This window comes from Styela clava, chromosome 15, assembly GCF_964204865.1.
Source record: "Styela clava chromosome 15, kaStyClav1.hap1.2, whole genome shotgun sequence".
Taxonomy (NCBI): domain Eukaryota; kingdom Metazoa; phylum Chordata; class Ascidiacea; order Stolidobranchia; family Styelidae; genus Styela; species Styela clava.
The window spans coordinates 3,575,001-3,580,000 of record NC_135264.1 but is presented as its reverse complement, the minus strand read 5'-3'; the positions used below and the strand labels follow the sequence as shown (position 1 = coordinate 3,580,000).

General features: G+C 57.3%; 2 non-coding genes and 1 pseudogene across 2 annotated transcripts in view; all 3 read right to left on the bottom strand.

The window, feature by feature from the left end:
* The window catches only part of LOC144413540 (large subunit ribosomal RNA), a 3,695-nt pseudogene extending 3,076 nt beyond the window's left edge, over positions 1 to 619 (bottom strand).
* Positions 620 to 3,222: 2,603 nt separating this feature from the next.
* Positions 3,223 to 3,376, bottom strand: LOC144413245 (5.8S ribosomal RNA). The gene has a single exon (XR_013469282.1). It is a non-coding gene; the product is annotated as a 5.8S ribosomal RNA (ribosomal RNA).
* Positions 3,377 to 3,674: 298 nt separating this feature from the next.
* The window catches only part of LOC144413341 (small subunit ribosomal RNA), a 1,810-nt gene continuing 484 nt past the window's right edge, over positions 3,675 to 5,000 (bottom strand). Inside the window, exon 1 of the ribosomal RNA XR_013469375.1 lies at positions 3,675 to 5,000. This exon is cut by the window's right edge and continues 484 nt beyond it. This is a non-coding gene — a ribosomal RNA (small subunit ribosomal RNA).

The window sequence follows — 5,000 nt, the reverse complement described above, 5'->3', positions numbered from 1 at the left end:
CGCCGGAGCGGAGGCCACCTTCGCGCGGGGACTTAGACCGACGGCAAACCGGTCGTGACCCGCGCCGGTCGCTAGTGCGCTGAGACGGTGCGCGAGCCGACTCGGCAGCGGCGCCTTAAGCGTCCGCGAACCGCGACGGCGCGCCCCCGCACCCAACTGAAAGCGAGCCGGCGACCTGACGGGCCTTCCCGTTTGCCTCTCAACGGTTTCACGTACTCTTGAACTCTCTCTTCAAAGTGCTTTTCAACTTTCCCTCACGGTACTTGTCCGCTATCGGTCTCGCGACCGTATTTAGTCTTAGGTGGAGTTTACCACCCGCTTTGGGCTGCATTCCCAAACAACCCGACTCCGAGAAGACCCGAAGCGGCCAAGGCAAGCGCCCCTATGGGCCTAACACCCGCCGTGGGACGAGGCCTCGATCAGAAGGACACCGGCGCTCGCCGTCAGCCGCACTGGGACTTCCGTACGTCACAACTCGGCGCGCTCGAAAAGCGCGCAGATTCGACGCTGGACTCTTCCCGGTTCACTCGCCGTTACTCAGGGAATCCCTGTTGGTTTCTTTTCCTCCGCTTAATAATATGCTTAAATTCAGCGGGTGCTCTCGCCTGAACTCAGGTCGTATGTGTCAAGCGGGTCGCTTCTTACACGGCCCGCTGGCATCGCAAGTCGTCGCCGCCGGCGCCGACCGAGCGCGTACCGTCGCCGCCTTGGCCCACTGTCGGTCTTGATCTCGTGACCGGACCGACCGACCTGGACCCGCCCCTCGAACGTAGTTGAACACGTCGAGGGGCCGGCGGTGTACGGGACACGCGGTCGCGCCGAGAAAGCTCGGCGACCGCTTCAACTTGGGGCGACGCTCCGACCGGCCCCGCACCGCTCTTTCTTGGCTCATTCGAAATTACTGTCTTTCGCTCTGACATGCCTTACCTAGGGTTAGGTTAGTATGCTTGCACGTTTGTACTTTAACTTTTTTCGGCTCGGCTTCTTTCGACGCCGATGCCGGCGACGCAGCACTCTCTCGCCCGCCAGCCACCGAGAAAAGGGTGCGCTCCGACCGGCCCCGCACCGCTCTTTCTTGGCTCATTCGAGTTTACTGTCTTTCGCTCTGACATGCCTTACCTAGGGTTAGGTTAGTATGCTTGCACGTTTGTACTTTAACTTTTTTCGGCTCGGCTTCTTTCGACGCCGATGCCGGCGACGCAGCACTCTCTCGCCCGCCAGCCACCGAGAAAAGGGTGCGCTCCGACCGGCCCCGCACCGCTCTTTCTTGGCTCATTCGAAATTACTGTCTTTCGCTCTGACATGCCTTACCTAGGGTTAGGTTAGTATGCTTGCACGTTTGTACTTTAACTTTTTTCGGCTCGGCTTCTTTCGACGCCGATGCCGGCGACGCAGCACTCTCTCGCCCGCCAGCCACCGAGAAATGGGTGCGCTCCGACCGGCCCCGCACCGCTCTTTCTTGGCTCATTCGAGTTTACTGTCTTTCGCTCTGACATGCCTTACCTAGGGTTAGGTTAGTATGCTTGCACGTTTGTACTTTAACTTTTTTCGGCTCGGCTTCTTTCGACGCCGATGCTGGCGACGCAGCACTCTCTCGCCCGCCAGCCACCGAGAAAAGGGTGCGCTCCGACCGGCCCCGCACCGCTCTTTCTTGGCTCATTCGAGTTTACTGTCTTTCGCTCTAACATACCTTACCTAGGGTTTGGTTAGTATGCTTGCACGTGCGGTCTCTTGAACTTTTTTGGTTTGGTTAGTTTGTACCTGGTCGTATTGCGAAATTGTGCGATCCAATGGGCGGCGGCGACGCCCCCTTTTCGTATTGCGAAATGACACGTGAGCTTCGTCGCGGATGAGTGAGTAACGGCCAATCACGTGTCAACAATCGGCGCGAATCCAGCCAAGCGAGCGAGCGGTAATCACGTGGAAGATTTTGAAACGGGGCTCGAGCCAATGGAGGGCGACGACGCCCCCTTTTCGTATTGCGAAGTGACACGTGGGCTTCGTCGCGGATAAGTGAGTAACGGCCAATCACGTGTCAACAATCGGCGCGAATCCAGCCAAGCGAGCGAGCGGTAATCACGTGGAAGATTTTGAAACGGGGCGCGAGCCAATGGAGGGCGACGACGCCCCCTTGTCGTATTGCGAAATGTCGTATCGCGGATGAGTGACGGCTTCTCATCAAACCTTGCTCAAGCGATCGTCGTCCCCGTTCGGCGTGGTGAAGATAAGTCCGACGTGCCCTGCCCGGCAAAAAAAAAAAACAAGACAAGTCCGGCGCGGGAAAAAAAAAAGACAAGTCCGACACCACGGGCGGACGAGTCGAAAAAAAAAGCAAGTCCCAAAAGGACAAATCGTAGATCTGGAGGATGACTTTCAACACATCGCAGTGAGAAACTGCTCTAGTGGGTACGACACCCCGATCTTCAACTAGGTCGTCTGCAAATGATTTAGCACCTCGCCTTCGCGCAGGTTGCTCGCCTCGACTTAGGCGCAAGTCGTTCGCTCGCGCCAAAGGGTCGAAACACTCGGCTTCGCCGGCGGCCAAACGGCCGCTTAACTTCAACTTTCCCTCACGGTACTTGTCCGCTATCGGTCTCGCGACCGTATTTAGTCTTAGGTGGAGTTTACCACCCGCTTTGGGCTGCATTCCCAAACAACCCGACTCCGAGAAGACCCGAAGCGGCCAAGGCAAGCGCCCCTATGGGCCTAACACCCGCCGTGGGACGTGGCCTCGATCAGAAGGACACCGGCGCTCGCCGTCAGCCGCACTGGGACTTCCGTACGTCACAACTCGGCGCGCTCGAAAAGCGCGCAGATTCGACGCTGGACTCTTCCCGGTTCACTCGCCGTTACTCAGGGAATCCCTGTTGGTTCTTTTCCTCCGCTTAATAATATGCTTAAATTCAGCGGGTGCTCTCGCCTGAACTCAGGTCGTATGTGTCAAGCGGGCCGCTTCTTACACGGCCCGCTGGCATCGCAAGTCGTCGCCGCCGGCGCCGACCGAGCGCGTACCGTCGCCGCCTTGGCCCACGGTCGGTCTTGATCTCGTGACCGGACCGACCGACCTGGACCCGCCCCTCGAACGTAGTTGAACACGTCGAGGGGCCGGCGGTGTACGGGACACGCGGTCGCGCCGAGAAAGCTCGGCGACCGCTTCAACTTGGGGCGACGCCCGGCCGTCTTCGCAGAGGCCAGGCGACGGCCCTCGGGTGAGGACGAACGCGACCCTGAGGCAGACGCGGTCCCGGGATTGACACGAGACCGCAATTCGCGTTCAGAAGGTCGACGTTCAATGTGTTCTGCAATTCACATTACTTCTCGCACTTGGCTGCGTCCTTCATCGACTCGCGAGCCGAGTGATCCACCGTTAAGAGTCGTCCTCGACGTTTCGCCCGGCGCCGAAGCGCGCGGACGTCACACTGTGGGATCGACCACAAAACCACCACCGACAACAACTGCACAAAAACACCAACAAACGGCGCCGAGCGACCGCCGGGCTGGGCCGGCGGCACATCGAGCGCGGTGCCCAGAAGCCACCATCGCACTCGGCTGCCTTGCTATGCCAACGTGTTACGCGTGTCGCACGGGGCGGAACCCCGATTGACGGCCGCCCTCTCGGCGGCACCCAAAGACAATTCAGTGCGCGGTCGGCCGGGGCCTACCACCACCTTCGGTAATGATCCTTCCGCAGGTTCACCTACGGAAACCTTGTTACGACTTTTACTTCCTCTAAATGATCAAGTTTGATCGTCTTCTCGACACGCCGACGCGGCCGTTGCCAGCCGCGACGGGGCCGATCCAAGGATCTCACTAAACCATTCAATCGGTAGTAGCGACGGGCGGTGTGTACAAAGGGCAGGGACGTAATCAACGCAAGTTGATGACTTGCGCTTACTGGGAATTCCTCGTTCAAGGGAAACAATTGCAAGTCCCTATCCCAATCACGAATGAGGTTCAACGGGTTACCCGGACCTTTCGGCCTAGGTTAGACACTCGCTGCTTCACTCAGTGTAGCGCGCGTGCGGCCCCGGACATCTAAGGGCATCACAGACCTGTTATTGCTCAATCTCGTGTGGCTAAACGCCACTAGTCCCTCTAAGAAGTTAGACGCCGACCGAGAAGGTCGCGTAACTATTTAGCATGCCAGAGTCTCGTTCGTTATCGGAATTAACCAGACAAATCGCTCCACCAACTAAGAACGGCCATGCACCACCACCCACAGAATCAAGAAAGAGCTCTCAATCTGTCAATCCTACCTGTGTCCGGGCCGGGTGAGTTTCCCCGTGTTGAGTCAAATTAAGCCGCAGGCTCCACTCCTGGTGGTGCCCTTCCGTCAATTCCTTTAAGTTTCAGCTTTGCAACCATACTTCCCCCGGAACCCAAAGACTTTGGTTTCCCGGAAGCTGCCGGAAAGGTCGTCATGGTAACGCCTCCCGATCGCTAGTTGGCATCGTTTATAGTCAGAACTAGGACGGTATCTGATCGTCTTCGAACCTCTGACTTTCGCTCTTGATTAAAGAAAACATTCTTGGCGAATGCTTTCGCAGTAGTTCGTCTTCCGCCGATCCAAGAATTTCACCTCTAACGGCAGAGTACGGACGCCCCCGTCTGTCCCTCTTAATCATTACCTCGTGCTCCGAAAACCAACAAAATAGAACCGAGGTCCTATTCCATTATTCCATGCAACACTATGCAGGCGAACAGCCTGCTTTGAACACTCTAATTTTTTCAAAGTAAACTTATCGGCCACCGCCGACACTCAGTCAAGAGCACCGACGGAGAACCGAAGGTGAGGCGAACGCAACCAGTGACACGCCTTGCGACGGACCGGCGGCGCTCGCCCAAAATCCAACTACGAGCTTTTCAACCGCAACAACTTTAGCATACACTGTTGGAGCTGGAATTACCGCGGCTGCTGGCACCAGACTTGCCCTCCAATGGATACTCGTTAAGAGTTTTAGGATGTACTCATTCCAATTACAGGGCCTCGTTAGAGTCCT